We start from the raw sequence: 19,980 nt of genomic DNA on the forward strand, positions 1-19,980 counted from the left end.
AATGCCGCCAAGATCGAGCGTCTAGGACTTACGGTTCAGGAGTTATTCACAGAAACATGGTTCTGAACATGCTGCCAATTTCTCGCCTGGGAAACATGCAGAGAAGTCCAAGATAGTGTTTTTTAGACTGGCTGCCACGAGCTGAATCGAATGCAGCCAAGAGCGAGCGTCTAGGACTTACGGTTCAGGAGTTATTCACAGAAACATGGTTCTGAACATGCTGCCAATTGCTCGCCTGGGAAACATGCAGAGAAGTCCAAGATAGTGTTTTTTAGACTGGCTGCCACGAGCTGAATCGAATGCAGCCAAGAGCGAGCGTCTAGGACTTACGGCTCAGGAGTTATTCACAGAAACATGGTTCTGAACATGCTGCCAATTGCTCGCCTGGGAAACATGCAGAGAAGTCCAAGATAGTGTTTTTTAGACTGGCTGCCACGAGCTGAATCGAATGCAGCCAAGATCGAGCGTCTAGGACTTACGGTTCAGGAGTTATTCACAGAAACATGGTTCTTTTACTGCCAGCCGCGAAAGCGAAAATAACCAAGATCGAGCGTCTAGGATTTACTTGTCAATAACTCGCCTGGGAAACATCCAGAGAAGTCAAACACAGTGCTCCTATACTAATTGCCAGGCGCTGAGACGAATGCCGCCAAGATCGAGCGTCTAGGACTTACGGTTCAGGAGTTATTCACAGAAACATGGTTCTGAACATGCTGCCAATTTCTCGCCTGGGAAACATGCAGAGAAGTCCAAGATAGTGTTTTTTAGACTGGCTGCCACGAGCTGAATCGAATGCAGCCAAGAGCGAGCGTCTAGGACTTACGGTTCAGGAGTTATTCACAGAAACATGGTTCTGAACATGCTGCCAATTGCTCGCCTGGGAAACATGCAGAGAAGTCCAAGATAGTGTTTTTTAGACTGGCTGCCACGAGCTGAATCGAATGCAGCCAAGAGCGAGCGTCTAGGACTTACGGTTCAGGAGTTATTCACAGAAACATGGTTCTGAACATGCTGCCAATTTCTCGCCTGGGAAACATGCAGAGAAGTCCAAGATAGTGTTTTTTAGACTGGCTGCCACGAGCTGAATCGAATGCAGTCAAGAGCGAGCGTCTAGGACTTACGGTTCAGGAGTTATTCACAGAAACATGGTTCTGAACATGCTGCCAATTTCTCGCCTGGGAAACATGCAGAGAAGTCCAAGATAGTGTTTTTTAGACTGGCTGCCACGAGCTGAATCGAATGCAGCCAAGAGCGAGCGTCTAGGACTTACGGTTCAGGAGTTATTCACAGAAACATGGTTCTGAACATGCTGCCAATTTCTCGCCTGGGAAACATGCAGAGAAGTCCAAGATAGTGTTTTTTAGACTGGCTGCCACGAGCTGAATCGAATGCAGCCAAGAGCGAGCGTCTAGGACTTACGGTTCAGGAGTTATTCACAGAAACATGGTTCTGAACATGCTGCCAATTGCTCGCCTGGGAAACATGCAGAGAAGTCCAAGATAGTGTTTTTTAGACTGGCTGCCACGAGCTGAATCGAATGCAGCCAAGAGCGAGCGTCTAGGACTTACGGTTCAGGAGTTATTCACAGAAACATGGTTCTGAACATGCTGCCAATTGCTCGCCTGGGAAACATGCAGAGAAGTCCAAGATAGTGTTTTTTAGACTGGCTGCCACGAGCTGAATCGAATGCAGCCAAGAGCGAGCGTCTAGGACTTACGGTTCAGGAGTTATTCACAGAAACATGGTTCTGAACATGCTGCCAATTGCTCGCCTGGGAAACATGCAGAGAAGTCCAAGATAGTGTTTTTTAGACTGGCTGCCACGAGCTGAATCGAATGCAGCCAAGAGCGAGCGTCTAGGACTTACGGTTCAGGAGTTATTCACAGAAACATGGTTCTTTTACTGCCAGCCGCGAAAGCGAAAATAACCAAGATCGAGCGTCTAGGATTTACTTGTCAATAACTCGCCTGGGAAACATCCAGAGAAGTCAAACACAGTGCTCCTATACTAATTGCCAGGCGCTGAGACGAATGCCGCCAAGATCGAGCGTCTAGGACTTACGGTTCAGGAGTATTCACAGAAACATGGTTCTGAACATGCTGCCAATTTTCTCGCCTGGGAAACATGCAGAGAAGTCCAAGATAGTGTTTTTTAGACTGGCTGCCACGAGCTGAATCGAATGCAGCCAAGAGCGAGCGTCTAGGACTTACGGTTCAGGAGTTATTCACAGAAACATGGTTCTGAACATGCTGCCAATTTCTCGCCTGGGAAACATGCAGAGAAGTCCAAGATAGTGTTTTTTAGACTGGCTGCCACGAGCTGAATCGAATGCAGCCAAGAGCGAGCGTCTAGGACTTACGGTTCAGGAGTTATTCACAGAAACATGGTTCTGAACATGCTGCCAATTTCTCGCCTGGGAAACATGCAGAGAAGTCCAAGATAGTGTTTTTTAGACTGGCTGCCACGAGCTGAATCGAATGCAGCCAAGAGCGAGCGTCTAGGACTTACGGTTCAGGAGTTATTCACAGAAACATGGTTCTGAACATGCTGCCAATTGCTCGCCTGGGAAACATGCAGAGAAGTCCAAGATAGTGTTTTTTAGACTGGCTGCCACGAGCTGAATCGAATGCAGCCAAGAGCGAGCGTCTAGGACTTACGGTTCAGGAGTTATTCACAGAAACATGGTTCTTTTACTGCCAGCCGCGAAAGCGAAAATAACCAAGATCGAGCGTCTAGGATTTACTTGTCAATAACTCGCCTGGGAAACATCCATACTAATTGCCAGGCGCTGAGACGAATGCCGCCAAGATCGAGCGTCTAGGACTTACGGTTCAGGAGTTATTCACAGAAACATGGTTCTGAACATGCTGCCAATTTCTCGCCTGGGAAACATGCAGAGAAGTCCAAGATAGTGTTTTTTAGACTGGCTGCCACGAGCTGAATCGAATGCAGCCAAGAGCGAGCGTCTAGGACTTACGGTTCAGGAGTTATTCACAGAAACATGGTTCTTTTACTGCCAGCCGCGAAAGCGAAAATAACCAAGATCGAGCGTCTAGGATTTACTTGTCAATAACTCGCCTGGGAAACATCCAGAGAAGTCAAACACAGTGCTCCTATACTAATTGCCAGGCGCTGAGACGAATGCCGCCAAGATCGAGCGTCTAGGACTTACGGTTCAAGAATTAGCTTTAGAAACATTTGCCTTAGGAACATGCAGAGAAGTCCAAGATAGTGTTTTTTAGACTGGCTGCCACGAGCTGAATCGAAAGCAGCCAAGAGCGAGCGTCTGTGACTTACGGTTCAGGAGTTATTCACAGAAACATGGTTCTGAACATGCTGCCAATTGCTCGCCTGGGAAACATGCAGAGAAGTCCAAGATAGTGTTTTTTTAGACTGGCTGCCACGAGCTGAATCGAATGCAGCCAAGAGCGAGCGTCTAGGACTTACGGTTCAGGAGTTATTCACAGAAACATGGTTCTGAACATGCTGCCAATTGCTCGCCTGGGAAACATGCAGAGAAGTCCAAGATAGTGTTTTTTAGACTGGCTGCCACGAGCTGAATCGAATGCAGCCAAGAGCGAGCGTCTAGGACTTACGGTTCAGGAGTTATTCACAGAAACATGGTTCTGAACATGCTGCCAATTGCTCGCCTGGGAAACATGCAGAGAAGTCCAAGATAGTGTTTTTTAGACTGGCTGCCACGAGCTGAATCGAATGCAGCCAAGAGCGAGCGTCTAGGACTTACGGTTCAGGAGTTATTCACAGAAACATGGTTCTTTTACTGCCAGCCGCGAAAGCGAAAATAACCAAGATCGAGCGTCTAGGATTTACTTGTCAATAACTCGCCTGGGAAACATCCAGAGAAGTCAAACACAGTGCTCCTATACTAATTGCCAGGCGCTGAGACGAATGCCGCCAAGATCGAGCGTCTAGGACTTACGGTTCAAGAATTAGCTTTAGAAACATTTGCCTTAGGAACATGCAGAGAAGTCCAAGATAGTGTTTTTTAGACTGGCTGCCACGAGCTGAATCGAATGCAGCCAAGAGCGAGCGTCTAGGACTTACGGTTCAGGAGTTATTCACAGAAACATGGTTCTGAACATGCTGCCAATTGCTCGCCTGGGAAACATGCAGAGAAGTCCAAGATAGTGTTTTTTAGACTGGCTGCCACGAGCTGAATCGAATGCAGCCAAGAGCGAGCGTCTAGGACTTACGGTTCAGGAGTTATTCACAGAAACATGGTTCTTTTACTGCCAGCCGCGAAAGCGAAAATAACCAAGATCGAGCGTCTAGGATTTACTTGTCAATAACTCGCCTGGGAAACATCCAGAGAAGTCAAACACAGTGCTCCTATACTAATTGCCAGGCGCTGAGACGAATGCCGCCAAGATCGAGCGTCTAGGACTTACGGTTCAAGAATTAGCTTTAGAAACATTTGCCTTAGGAACATGCAGAGGAGTCCAAGATAGTGTTTTTTAGACTGGCTGCCACGAGCTGAATCGAATGCAGCCAAGAGCGAGCGTCTGTGACTTACGGTTCAGGAGTTATTCACAGAAACATGGTTCTGAACATGCTGCCAATTGCTCGCCTGGGAAACATGCAGAGAAGTCCAAGATAGTGTTTTTTAGACTGGCTGCCACGAGCTGAATCGAATGCAGCCAAGAGCGAGCGTCTAGGACTTACGGTTCAGGAGTTATTCACAGAAACATGGTTCTGAACATGCTGCCAATTGCTCGCCTGGGAAACATGCAGAGAAGTCCAAGATAGTGTTTTTTAGACTGGCTGCCACGAGCTGAATCGAATGCAGCCAAGAGCGAGCGTCTAGGACTTACGGTTCAGGAGTTATTCACAGAAACATGGTTCTGAACATGCTGCCAATTGCTCGCCTGGGAAACATGCAGAGAAGTCCAAGATAGTGTTTTTTAGACTGGCTGCCACGAGCTGAATCGAATGCAGCCAAGAGCGAGCGTCTAGGACTTACGGTTCAGGAGTTATTCACAGAAACATGGTTCTGAACATGCTGCCAATTGCTCGCCTGGGAAACATGCAGAGAAGTCCAAGATAGTGTTTTTTAGACTGGCTGCCACGAGCTGAATCGAATGCAGCCAAGAGCGAGCGTCTAGGACTTACGGTTCAGGAGTTATTCACAGAAACATGGTTCTGAACATGCTGCCAATTTCTCGCCTGGGAAACATGCAGAGAAGTCCAAGATAGTGTTTTTTAGACTGGCTGCCACGAGCTGAATCGAATGCAGCCAAGAGCGAGCGTCTAGGACTTACGGTTCAGGAGTTATTCACAGAAACATGGTTCTGAACATGCTGCCAATTTCTCGCCTGGGGAAACATGCAGAGAAGTCCAAGATAGTGTTTTTTAGACTGGCTGCCACGAGCTGAATCGAATGCAGCCAAGAGCGAGCGTCTAGGACTTACGGTTCAGGAGTTATTCACAGAAACATGGTTCTGAACATGCTGCCAATTTCTCGCCTGGGAAACATGCAGAGAAGTCCAAGATAGTGTTTTTTAGACTGGCTGCCACGAGCTGAATCGAATGCAGCCAAGAGCGAGCGTCTAGGACTTACGGTTCAGGAGTTATTCACAGAAACATGGTTCTGAACATGCTGCCAATTTCTCGCCTGGGAAACATGCAGAGAAGTCCAAGATAGTGTTTTTTAGACTGGCTGCCACGAGCTGAATCGAATGCAGCCAAGAGCGAGCGTCTAGGACTTACGGTTCAGGAGTTATTCACAGAAACATGGTTCTGAACATGCTGCCAATTGCTCGCCTGGGAAACATGCAGAGAAGTCCAAGATAGTGTTTTTTAGACTGGCTGCCACGAGCTGAATCGAATGCAGCCAAGAGCGAGCGTCTAGGACTTACGGTTCAGGAGTTATTCACAGAAACATGGTTCTGAACATGCTGCCAATTGCTCGCCTGGGAAACATGCAGAGAAGTCCAAGATAGTGTTTTTTAGACTGGCTGCCACGAGCTGAATCGAATGCAGCCAAGAGCGAGCGTCTAGGACTTACGGTTCAGGAGTTATTCACAGAAACATGGTTCTGAACATGCTGCCAATTGCTCGCCTGGGAAACATGCAGAGAAGTCCAAGATAGTGTTTTTTAGACTGGCTGCCACGAGCTGAATCGAATGCAGCCAAGAGCGAGCGTCTAGGACTTACGGTTCAGGAGTTATTCACAGAAACATGGTTCTGAACATGCTGCCAATTTCTCGCCTGGGAAACATGCAGAGAAGTCCAAGATAGTGTTTTTTAGACTGGCTGCCACGAGCTGAATCGAATGCAGCCAAGAGCGAGCGTCTAGGACTTACGGTTCAGGAGTTATTCACAGAAACATGGTTCTGAACATGCTGCCAATTGCTCGCCTGGGAAACATGCAGAGAAGTCCAAGATAGTGTTTTTTAGACTGGCTGCCACGAGCTGAATCGAATGCAGCCAAGAGCGAGCGTCTAGGACTTACGGTTCAGGAGTTATTCACAGAAACATGGTTCTTTTACTGCCAGCCGCGAAAGCGGAAAATAACCAAGATCGAGCGTCTAGGATTTACTTGTCAATAACTCGCCTGGGAAACATCCAGAGAAGTCAAACACAGTGCTCCTATACTAATTGCCAGGCGCTGAGACGAATGCCGCCAAGATCGAGCGTCTAGGACTTACGGTTCAAGAATTAGCTTTAGAAACATTTGCCTTAGGAACATGCAGAGGAGTCCAAGATAGTGTTTTTTAGACTGGCTGCCACGAGCTGAATCGAATGCAGCCAAGAGCGAGCGTCTGTGACTTACGGTTCAGGAGTTATTCACAGAAACATGGTTCTGAACATGCTGCCAATTGCTCGCCTGGGAAACATGCAGAGAAGTCCAAGATAGTGTTTTTTAGACTGGCTGCCACGAGCTGAATCGAATGCAGCCAAGAGCGAGCGTCTAGGACTTACGGTTCAGGAGTTATTCACAGAAACATGGTTCTGAACATGCTGCCAATTTCTCGCCTGGGAAACATGCAGAGAAGTCCAAGATAGTGTTTTTTAGACTGGCTGCCACGAGCTGAATCGAATGCAGCCAAGAGCGAGCGTCTAGGACTTACGGTTCAGGAGTTATTCACAGAAACATGGTTCTGAACATGCTGCCAATTTCTCGCCTGGGAAACATGCAGAGAAGTCCAAGATAGTGTTTTTTAGACTGGCTGCCACGAGCTGAATCGAATGCAGCCAAGAGCGAGCGTCTAGGACTTACGGTTCAGGAGTTATTCACAGAAACATGGTTCTTTTACTGCCAGCCGCGAAAGCGAAAATAACCAAGATCGAGCGTCTAGGATTTACTTGTCAATAACTCGCCTGGGAAACATCCAGAGAAGTCAAACACAGTGCTCCTATACTAATTGCCAGGCGCTGAGACGAATGCCGCCAAGATCGAGCGTCTAGGACTTACGGTTCAGGAGTTATTCACAGAAACATGGTTCTGAACATGCTGCCAATTTCTCGCCTGGGAAACATGCAGAGAAGTCCAAGATAGTGTTTTTTAGACTGGCTGCCACGAGCTGAATCGAATGCAGCCAAGAGCGAGCGTCTAGGACTTACGGTTCAGGAGTTATTCACAGAAACATGGTTCTTTTACTGCCAGCCGCGAAAGCGAAAATAACCAAGATCGAGCGTCTAGGATTTACTTGTCAATAACTCGCCTGGGAAACATCCAGAGAAGTCAAACACAGTGCTCCTATACTAATTGCCAGGCGCTGAGACGAATGCCGCCAAGATCGAGCGTCTAGGACTTACGGTTCAGGAGTTATTCACAGAAACATGGTTCTGAACATGCTGCCAATTTCTCGCCTGGGAAAACATGCAGAGAAAGTCCAAGATAGTGTTTTTTAGACTGGCTGCCACGAGCTGAATCGAATGCAGCCAAGAGCGAGCGTCTAGGACTTACGGTTCAGGAGTTATTCACAGAAACATGGTTCTGAACATGCTGCCAATTGCTCGCCTGGGAAACATGCAGAGAAGTCCAAGATAGTGTTTTTTAGACTGGCTGCCACGAGCTGAATCGAATGCAGCCAAGAGCGAGCGTCTAGGACTTACGGTTCAGGAGTTATTCACAGAAACATGGTTCTGAACATGCTGCCAATTTCTCGCCTGGGGAAACATGCAGAGAAGTCCAAGATAGTGTTTTTTAGACTGGCTGCCACGAGCTGAATCGAATGCAGCCAAGAGCGAGCGTCTACGACTTACGGTTCAGGAGTTATTCACAGAAACATGGTTCTGAACATGCTGCCAATTTCTCGCCTGGGAAACATGCAGAGAAGTCCAAGATAGTGTTTTTTAGACTGGCTGCCACGAGCTGAATCGAATGCAGCCAAGAGCGAGCGTCTAGGACTTACGGTTCAGGAGTTATTCACAGAAACATGGTTCTGAACATGCTGCCAATTTCTCGCCTGGGAAACATGCAGAGAAGTCCAAGATAGTGTTTTTTAGACTGGCTGCCACGAGCTGAATCGAATGCAGCCAAGAGCGAGCGTCTAGGACTTACGGTTCAGGAGTTATTCACAGAAACATGGTTCTGAACATGCTGCCAATTGCTCGCCTGGGAAACATGCAGAGAAGTCCAAGATAGTGTTTTTTAGACTGGCTGCCACGAGCTGAATCGAATGCAGCCAAGAGCGAGCGTCTAGGACTTACGGTTCAGGAGTTATTCACAGAAACATGGTTCTGAACATGCTGCCAATTGCTCGCCTGGGAAACATGCAGAGAAGTCCAAGATAGTGTTTTTTAGACTGGCTGCCACGAGCTGAATCGAATGCAGCCAAGAGCGAGCGTCTAGGACTTACGGTTCAGGAGTTATTCACAGAAACATGGTTCTGAACATGCTGCCAATTGCTCGCCTGGGAAACATGCAGAGAAGTCCAAGATAGTGTTTTTTAGACTGGCTGCCACGAGCTGAATCGAATGCAGCCAAGAGCGAGCGTCTAGGACTTACGGTTCAGGAGTTATTCACAGAAACATGGTTCTTTTACTGCCAGCCGCGAAAGCGAAAATAACCAAGATCGAGCGTCTAGGATTTACTTGTCAATAACTCGCCTGGGAAACATCCAGAGAAGTCAAACACAGTGCTCCTATACTAATTGCCAGGCGCTGAGACGAATGCCGCCAAGATCGAGCGTCTAGGACTTACGGTTCAGGAGTTATTCACAGAAACATGGTTCTGAACATGCTGCCAATTTCTCGCCTGGGAAACATGCAGAGAAGTCCAAGATAGTGTTTTTTAGACTGGCTGCCACGAGCTGAATCGAATGCAGCCAAGAGCGAGCGTCTAGGACTTACGGTTCAGGAGTTATTCACAGAAACATGGTTCTGAACATGCTGCCAATTTCTCGCCTGGGAAACATGCAGAGAAGTCCAAGATAGTGTTTTTTTAGACTGGCTGCCACGAGCTGAATCGAATGCAGCCAAGAGCGAGCGTCTAGGACTTACGGTTCAGGAGTTATTCACAGAAACATGGTTCTGAACATGCTGCCAATTTCTCGCCTGGGAAACATGCAGAGAAGTCCAAGATAGTGTTTTTTAGACTGGCTGCCACGAGCTGAATCGAATGCAGCCAAGAGCGAGCGTCTAGGACTTACGGTTCAGGAGTTATTCACAGAAACATGGTTCTGAACATGCTGCCAATTGCTCGCCTGGGAAACATGCAGAAAAGTCCAAGATAGTGTTTTTTAGACTGGCTGCCACGAGCTGAATCGAATGCAGCCAAGAGCGAGCGTCTAGGACTTACGGTTCAGGAGTTATTCACAGAAACATGGTTCTTTTACTGCCAGCCGCGAAAGCGAAAATAACCAAGATCGAGCGTCTAGGATTTACTTGTCAATAACTCGCCTGGGAAACATCCAGAGAAGTCAAACACAGTGCTCCTATACTAATTGCCAGGCGCTGAGACGAATGCCGCCAAGATCGAGCGTCTAGGACTTACGGTTCAGGAGTTATTCACAGAAACATGGTTCTGAACATGCTGCCAATTTCTCGCCTGGGAAACATGCAGAGAAGTCCAAGATAGTGTTTTTTAGACTGGCTGCCACGAGCTGAATCGAATGCAGCCAAGAGCGAGCGTCTAGGACTTACGGTTCAGGAGTTATTCACAGAAACATGGTTCTTTTACTGCCAGCCGCGAAAGCGAAAATAACCAAGATCGAGCGTCTAGGATTTACTTGTCAATAACTCGCCTGGGAAACATCCAGAGAAGTCAAACACAGTGCTCCTATACTAATTGCCAGGCGCTGAGACGAATGCCGCCAAGATCGAGCGTCTAGGACTTACGGTTCAAGAATTAGCTTTAGAAACATTTGCCTTAGGAACATGCAGAGAAGTCCAAGATAGTGTTTTTTAGACTGGCTGCCACGAGCTGAATCGAAAGCAGCCAAGAGCGAGCGTCTGTGACTTACGGTTCAGGAGTTATTCACAGAAACATGGTTCTGAACATGCTGCCAATTGCTCGCCTGGGAAACATGCAGAGAAGTCCAAGATAGTGTTTTTTAGACTGGCTGCCACGAGCTGAATCGAATGCAGCCAAGAGCGAGCGTCTAGGACTTACGGTTCAGGAGTTATTCACAGAAACATGGTTCTGAACATGCTGCCAATTGCTCGCCTGGGAAACATGCAGAGAAGTCCAAGATAGTGTTTTTTAGACTGGCTGCCACGAGCTGAATCGAATGCAGCCAAGAGCGAGCGTCTAGGACTTACGGTTCAGGAGTTATTCACAGAAACATGGTTCTGAACATGCTGCCAATTGCTCGCCTGGGAAACATGCAGAGAAGTCCAAGATAGTGTTTTTTAGACTGGCTGCCACGAGCTGAATCGAATGCAGCCAAGAGCGAGCGTCTAGGACTTACGGTTCAGGAGTTATTCACAGAAACATGGTTCTGAACATGCTGCCAATTTCTCGCCTGGGAAACATGCAGAGAAGTCCAAGATAGTGTTTTTTAGACTGGCTGCCACGAGCTGAATCGAATGCAGCCAAGAGCGAGCGTCTAGGACTTACGGTTCAGGAGTTATTCACAGAAACATGGTTCTGAACATGCTGCCAATTTCTCGCCTGGGAAACATGCAGAGAAGTCCAAGATAGTGTTTTTTAGACTGGCTGCCACGAGCTGAATCGAATGCAGCCAAGAGCGAGCGTCTAGGACTTACGGTTCAGGAGTTATTCACAGAAACATGGTTCTGAACATGCTGCCAATTGCTCGCCTGGGAAACATGCAGAGAAGTCCAAGATAGTGTTTTTTAGACTGGCTGCCACGAGCTGAATCGAATGCAGCCAAGAGCGAGCGTCTAGGACTTACGGTTCAGGAGTTATTCACAGAAACATGGTTCTGAACATGCTGCCAATTGCTCGCCTGGGAAACATGCAGAGAAGTCCAAGATAGTGTTTTTTAGACTGGCTGCCACGAGCTGAATCGAATGCAGCCAAGAGCGAGCGTCTAGGACTTACGGTTCAGGAGTTATTCACAGAAACATGGTTCTTTTACTGCCAGCCGCGAAAGCGAAAATAACCAAGATCGAGCGTCTAGGATTTACTTGTCAATAACTCGCCTGGGAAACATCCAGAGAAGTCAAACACAGTGCTCCTATACTAATTGCCAGGCGCTGAGACGAATGCCGCCAAGATCGAGCGTCTAGGACTTACGGTTCAGGAGTTATTCACAGAAACATGGTTCTGAACATGCTGCCAATTTCTCGCCTGGGAAACATGCAGAGAAGTCCAAGATAGTGTTTTTTAGACTGGCTGCCACGAGCTGAATCGAATGCAGCCAAGAGCGAGCGTCTAGGACTTACGGTTCAGGAGTTATTCACAGAAACATGGTTCTTTTACTGCCAGCCGCGAAAGCGAAAATAACCAAGATCGAGCGTCTAGGATTTACTTGTCAATAACTCGCCTGGGAAACATCCAGAGAAGTCAAACACAGTGCTCCTATACTAATTGCCAGGCGCTGAGACGAATGCCGCCAAGATCGAGCGTCTAGGACTTACGGTTCAAGAATTAGCTTTAGAAACATTTGCCTTAGGAACATGCAGAGAAGTCCAAGATAGTGTTTTTTAGACTGGCTGCCACGAGCTGAATCGAAAGCAGCCAAGAGCGAGCGTCTGTGACTTACGGTTCAGGAGTTATTCACAGAAACATGGTTCTGAACATGCTGCCAATTGCTCGCCTGGGAAACATGCAGAGAAGTCCAAGATAGTGTTTTTTAGACTGGCTGCCACGAGCTGAATCGAATGCAGCCAAGAGCGAGCGTCTAGGACTTACGGTTCAGGAGTTATTCACAGAAACATGGTTCTGAACATGCTGCCAATTGCTCGCCTGGGAAACATGCAGAGAAGTCCAAGATAGTGTTTTTTAGACTGGCTGCCACGAGCTGAATCGAATGCAGCCAAGAGCGAGCGTCTAGGACTTACGGTTCAGGAGTTATTCACAGAAACATGGTTCTGAACATGCTGCCAATTGCTCGCCTGGGAAACATGCAGAGAAGTCCAAGATAGTGTTTTTTAGACTGGCTGCCACGAGCTGAATCGAATGCAGCCAAGAGCGAGCGTCTAGGACTTACGGTTCAGGAGTTATTCACAGAAACATGGTTCTTTTACTGCCAGCCGCGAAAGCGAAAATAACCAAGATCGAGCGTCTAGGATTTACTTGTCAATAACTCGCCTGGGAAACATCCAGAGAAGTCAAACACAGTGCTCCTATACTAATTGCCAGGCGCTGAGACGAATGCCGCCAAGATCGAGCGTCTAGGACTTACGGTTCAAGAATTAGCTTTAGAAACATTTGCCTTAGGAACATGCAGAGAAGTCCAAGATAGTGTTTTTTAGACTGGCTGCCACGAGCTGAATCGAATGCAGCCAAGAGCGAGCGTCTAGGACTTACGGTTCAGGAGTTATTCACAGAAACATGGTTCTGAACATGCTGCCAATTGCTCGCCTGGGAAACATGCAGAGAAGTCCAAGATAGTGTTTTTTAGACTGGCTGCCACGAGCTGAATCGAATGCAGCCAAGAGCGAGCGTCTAGGACTTACGGTTCAGGAGTTATTCACAGAAACATGGTTCTTTTACTGCCAGCCGCGAAAGCAAAAATAACCAAGATCGAGCGTCTAGGATTTACTTGTCAATAACTCGCCTGGGAAACATCCAGAGAAGTCAAACACAGTGCTCCTATACTAATTGCCAGGCGCTGAGACGAATGCCGCCAAGATCGAGCGTCTAGGACTTACGGTTCAAGAATTAGCTTTAGAAACATTTGCCTTAGGAACATGCAGAGGAGTCCAAGATAGTGTTTTTTAGACTGGCTGCCACGAGCTGAATCGAATGCAGCCAAGAGCGAGCGTCTGTGACTTACGGTTCAGGAGTTATTCACAGAAACATGGTTCTGAACATGCTGCCAATTGCTCGCCTGGGAAACATGCAGAGAAGTCCAAGATAGTGTTTTTTAGACTGGCTGCCACGAGCTGAATCGAATGCAGCCAAGAGCGAGCGTCTAGGACTTACGGTTCAGGAGTTATTCACAGAAACATGGTTCTGAACATGCTGCCAATTGCTCGCCTGGGAAACATGCAGAGAAGTCCAAGATAGTGTTTTTTAGACTGGCTGCCACGAGCTGAATCGAATGCAGCCAAGAGCGAGCGTCTAGGACTTACGGTTCAGGAGTTATTCACAGAAACATGGTTCTGAACATGCTGCCAATTGCTCGCCTGGGAAACATGCAGAGAAGTCCAAGATAGTGTTTTTTAGACTGGCTGCCACGAGCTGAATCGAATGCAGCCAAGAGCGAGCGTCTAGGACTTACGGTTCAGGAGTTATTCACAGAAACATGGTTCTGAACATGCTGCCAATTGCTCGCCTGGGAAACATGCAGAGAAGTCCAAGATAGTGTTTTTTAGACTGGCTGCCACGAGCTGAATCGAATGCAGCCAAGAGCGAGCGTCTAGGACTTACGGTTCAGGAGTTATTCACAGAAACATGGTTCTGAACATGCTGCCAATTTCTCGCCTGGGAAACATGCAGAGAAGTCCAAGATAGTGTTTTTTAGACTGGCTGCCACGAGCTGAATCGAATGCAGCCAAGAGCGAGCGTCTAGGACTTACGGTTCAGGAGTTATTCACAGAAACATGGTTCTGAACATGCTGCCAATTTCTCGCCTGGGAAACATGCAGAGAAGTCCAAGATAGTGTTTTTTAGACTGGCTGCCACGAGCTGAATCGAATGCAGCCAAGAGCGAGCGTCTAGGACTTACGGTTCAGGAGTTATTCACAGAAACATGGTTCTGAACATGCTGCCAATTTCTCGCCTGGGAAACATGCAGAGAAGTCCAAGATAGTGTTTTTTAGACTGGCTGCCACGAGCTGAATCGAATGCAGCCAAGAGCGAGCGTCTAGGACTTACGGTTCAGGAGTTATTCACAGAAACATGGTTCTTTTACTGCCAGCCGCGAAAGCGAAAATAACCAAGATCGAGCGTCTAGGATTTACTTGTCAATAACTCGCCTGGGAAACATCCAGAGAAGTCAAACACAGTGCTCCTATACTAATTGCCAGGCGCTGAGACGAATGCCGCCAAGATCGAGCGTCTAGGACTTACGGTTCAGGAGTTATTCACAGAAACATGGTTCTGAACATGCTGCCAATTTCTCGCCTGGGAAACATGCAGAGAAGTCCAAGATAGTGTTTTTTAGACTGGCTGCCACGAGCTGAATCGAATGCAGCCAAGAGCGAGCGTCTAGGACTTACGGTTCAGGAGTTATTCACAGAAACATGGTTCTGAACATGCTGCCAATTTCTCGCCTGGGAAACATGCAGAGAAGTCCAAGATAGTGTTTTTTAGACTGGCTGCCACGAGCTGAATCGAATGCAGCCAAGAGCGAGCGTCTAGGACTTACGGTTCAGGAGTTATTCACAGAAACATGGTTCTGAACATGCTGCCAATTTCTCGCCTGGGAAACATGCAGAGAAGTCCAAGATAGTGTTTTTTAGACTGGCTGCCACGAGCTGAATCGAATGCAGCCAAGAGCGAGCGTCTAGGACTTACGGTTCAGGAGTTATTCACAGAAACATGGTTCTGAACATGCTGCCAATTGCTCGCCTGGGAAACATGCAGAGAAGTCCAAGATAGTGTTTTTTAGACTGGCTGCCACGAGCTGAATCGAATGCAGCCAAGAGCGAGCGTCTAGGACTTACGGTTCAGGAGTTATTCACAGAAACATGGTTCTTTTACTGCCAGCCGCGAAAGCGAAAATAACCAAGATCGAGCGTCTAGGATTTACTTGTCAATAACTCGCCTGGGAAACATCCAGAGAAGTCAAACACAGTGCTCCTATACTAATTGCCAGGCGCTGAGACGAATGCCGCCAAGATCGAGCGTCTAGGACTTACGGTTCAAGAATTAGCTTTAGAAACATTTGCCTTAGGAACATGCAGAGGAGTCCAAGATAGTGTTTTTTAGACTGGCTGCCACGAGCTGAATCGAATGCAGCCAAGAGCGAGCGTCTGTGACTTACGGTTCAGGAGTTATTCACAGAAACATGGTTCTGAACATGCTGCCAATTGCTCGCCTGGGAAACATGCAGAGAAGTCCAAGATAGTGTTTTTTAGACTGGCTGCCACGAGCTGAATCGAATGCAGCCAAGAGCGAGCGTCTAGGACTTACGGTTCAGGAGTTATTCACAGAAACATGGTTCTGAACATGCTGCCAATTGCTCGCCTGGGAAACATGCAGAGAAGTCCAAGATAGTGTTTTTTAGACTGGCTGCCACGAGCTGAATCGAATGCAGCCAAGAGCGAGCGTCTAGGACTTACGGTTCAGGAGTTATTCACAGAAACATGGTTCTGAACATGCTGCCAATTGCTCGCCTGGGAAACATGCAGAGAAGTCCAAGATAGTGTTTTTTAGACTGGCTGCCACGAGCTGAATCGAATGCAGCCAAGAGCGAGCGTCTAGGACTTACGGTTCAGGAGTTATTCACAGAAACATGGTTCTGAACATGCTGCCAATTGCTCGCCTGGGAAACATGCAGAGAAGTCCAAGATAGTGTTTTTTAGACTGGCTGCCACGAGCTGAATCGAATGCAGCCAAGAGCGAGCGTCTAGGACTTACGGTTCAGGAGTTATTCACAGAAACATGGTTCTGAACATGCTGCCAATTTCTCGCCTGGGAAACATGCAGAGAAGTCCAAGATAGTGTTTTTTAGACTGGCTGCCACGAGCTGAATCGAATGCAGCCAAGAGCGAGCGTCTAGGACTTACGGTTCAGGAGTTATTCACAGAAACATGGTTCTGAACATGCTGCCAATTTCTCGCCTGGGAAACATGCAGAGAAGTCCAAGATAGTGTTTTTTAGACTGGCTGCCACGAGCTGAATCGAATGCAGCCAAGAGCGAGCGTCTAGGACTTACGGTTCAGGAGTTATTCACAGAAACATGGTTCTGAACATGCTGCCAATTGCTCGCCTGGGAAACATGCAGAGAAGTCCAAGATAGTGTTTTTTAGACTGGCTGCCACGAGCTGAATCGAATGCAGCCAAGAGCGAGCGTCTAGGACTTACGGTTCAGGAGTTATTCACAGAAACATGGTTCTTTTACTGCCAGCCGCGAAAGCGAAAATAACCAAGATCGAGCGTCTAGGATTTACTTGTCAATAACTCGCCTGGGAAACATCCAGAGAAGTCAAACACAGTGCTCCTATACTAATTGCCAGGCGCTGAGACGAATGCCGCCAAGATCGAGCGTCTAGGACTTACGGTTCAGGAGTTATTCACAGAAACATGGTTCTGAACATGCTGCCAATTTCTCGCCTGGGAAACATGCAGAGAAGTCCAAGATAGTGTTTTTTAGACTGGCTGCCACGAGCTGAATCGAATGCAGCCAAGAGCGAGCGTCTAGGACTTACGGTTCAGGAGTTATTCACAGAAACATGGTTCTGAACATGCTGCCAATTTCTCGCCTGGGAAACATGCAGAGAAGTCCAAGATAGTGTTTTTTAGACTGGCTGCCACGAGCTGAATCGAATGCAGCCAAGAGCGAGCGTCTAGGACTTACGGTTCAGGAGTTATTCACAGAAACATGGTTCTGAACATGCTGCCAATTTCTCGCCTGGGAAACATGCAGAGAAGTCCAAGATAGTGTTTTTTAGACTGGCTGCCACGAGCTGAATCGAATGCAGCCAAGAGCGAGCGTCTAGGACTTACGGTTCAGGAGTTATTCACAGAAACATGGTTCTGAACATGCTGCCAATTGCTCGCCTGGGAAACATGCAGAGAAGTCCAAGATAGTGTTTTTTAGACTGGCTGCCACGAGCTGAATCGAATGCAGCCAAGAGCGAGCGTCTAGGACTTACGGTTCAGGAGTTATTCACAGAAACATGGTTCTTTTACTGCCAGCCGCGAAAGCGAAAATAACCAAGATCGAGCGTCTAGGATTTACTTGTCAATAACTCGCCTGGGAAACATCCAGAGAAGTCAAACACAGTGCTCCTATACTAATTGCCAGGCGCTGAGACGAATGCCGCCAAGATCGAGCGTCTAGGACTTACGGTTCAGGAGTTATTCACAGAAACATGGTTCTGAACATGCTGCCAATTGCTCGCCTGGGAAACATGCAGAGAAGTCCAAGATAGTGTTTTTTAGACTGGCTGCCACGAGCTGAATCGAATGCAGCCAAGAGCGAGCGTCTAGGACTTACGGTTCAGGAGTTATTCACAGAAACATGGTTCTTTTACTGCCAGCCGCGAAAGCGAAAATAACCAAGATCGAGCGTCTAGGATTTACTTGTCAATAACTCGCCTGGGAAACATCCAGAGAAGTCAAACACAGTGCTCCTATACTAATTGCCAGGCGCTGAGACGAATGCCGCCAAGATCGAGCGTCTAGGACTTACGGTTCAAGAATTAGCTTTAGAAACATTTGCCTTAGGAACATGCAGAGAAGTCCAAGATAGTGTTTTTTAGACTGGCTGCCACGAGCTGAATCGAAAGCAGCCAAGAGCGAGCGTCTAGGACTTACGGTTCAGGAGTTATTCACAGAAACATGGTTCTGAACATGCTGCCAATTGCTCGCCTGGGAAACATGCAGAGAAGTCCAAGATAGTGTTTTTTAGACTGGCTGCCACGAGCTGAATCGAATGCAGCCAAGAGCGAGCGTCTAGGACTTACGGTTCAGGAGTTATTCACAGAAACATGGTTCTGAACATGCTGCCAATTGCTCGCCTGGGAAACATGCAGAGAAGTCCAAGATAGTGTTTTTTAGACTGGCTGCCACGAGCTGAATCGAATGCAGCCAAGAGCGAGCGTCTAGGACTTACGGTTCAGGAGTTATTCACAGAAACATGGTTCTGAACATGCTGCCAATTGCTCGCCTGGGAAACATGCAGAGAAGTCCAAGATAGTGTTTTTTAGACTGGCTGCCACGAGCTGAATCGAATGCAGCCAAGAGCGAGCGTCTAGGACTTACGGTTCAGGAGTTATTCACAGAAACATGGTTCTTTTACTGCCAGCCGCGAAAGCGAAAATAACCAAGATCGAGCGTCTAGGATTTACTTGTCAATAACTCGCCTGGGAAACATCCAGAGAAGTCAAACACAGTGCTCCTATACTAATTGCCAGGCGCTGAGACGAATGCCGCCAAGATCGAGCGTCTAGGACTTACGGTTCAGGAGTTATTCACAGAAACATGGTTCTGAACATGCTGCCAATTTCTCGTCTGGGAAACATGCAGAGAAGTCCAAGATAGTGTTTTTTAGACTGGCTGCCACGAGCTGAATCGAATGCAGCCAAGAGTGAGCGTCTAGGACTTACGGTTCAGGAGTTATTCACAGAAACATGGTTCTTTTACTGCCAGCCGCGAAAGCGAAAATAACCAAGATCGAGCGTCTAGGATTTACTTGTCAATAACTCGCCTGGGAAACATCCAGAGAAGTCAAACACAGTGCTCCTATACTAATTGCCAGGCGCTGAGACGAATGCCGCCAAGATCGAGCGTCTAGGATTTACGGTTCAGGAGTTATTCACAGAAACATGGTTCTGAACATGCTGCCAATTTCTCGCCTGGGAAACATGCAGAGAAGTCCAAGATAGTGTTTTTTAGACTGGCTGCCACGAGCTGAATCGAATGCAGCCAAGAGCGAGCGTCTAGGACTTACGGTTCAGGAGTTATTCACAGAAACATGGTTCTTTTACTGCCAGCCGCGAAAGCGAAAATAACCAAGATCGAGCGTCTAGGATTTACTTGTCAATAACTCGCCTGGGAAACATCCAGAGAAGTCAAACACAGTGCTCCTATACTAATTGCCAGGCGCTGAGACGAATGCCGCCAAGATCGAGCGTCTAGGACTTACGGTTCAAGAATTAGCTTTAGAAACATTTGCCTTAGGAACATGCAGAGAAGTCCAAGATAGTGTTTTTTAGACTGGCTGCCACGAGCTGAATCGAATGCAGCCAAGAGCGAGCGTCTAGGACTTACGGTTCAGGAGTTATTCACAGAAACATGGTTCTGAACATGCTGCCAATTGCTCGCCTGGGAAACATGCAGAGAAGTCCAAGATAGTGTTTTTTAGACTGGCTGCCACGAGCTGAATCGAATGCAGCCAAGAGCGAGCGTCTAGGACTTACGGTTCAGGAGTTATTCACAGAAACATGGTTCTTTTACTGCCAGCCGCGAAAGCGAAAATAACCAAGATCGAGCGTCTAGGATTTACTTGTCAATAACTCGCCTGGGAAACATCCAGAGAAGTCAAACACAGTGCTCCTATACTAATTGCCAGGCGCTGAGACGAATGCCGCCAAGATCGAGCGTCTAGGACTTACGGTTCAAGAATTAGCTTTAGAAACATTTGCCTTAGGAACATGCAGAGGAGTCCAAGATAGTGTTTTTTAGACTGGCTGCCACGAGCTGAATCGAATGCAGCCAAGAGCGAGCGTCTGTGACTTACGGTTCAGGAGTTATTCACAGAAACATGGTTC

Source organism: Rhinoderma darwinii, chromosome 11 (assembly GCF_050947455.1).
Source record: "Rhinoderma darwinii isolate aRhiDar2 chromosome 11, aRhiDar2.hap1, whole genome shotgun sequence".
In the NCBI taxonomy this organism is placed as follows: Eukaryota; Metazoa; Chordata; class Amphibia; order Anura; family Rhinodermatidae; genus Rhinoderma; species Rhinoderma darwinii.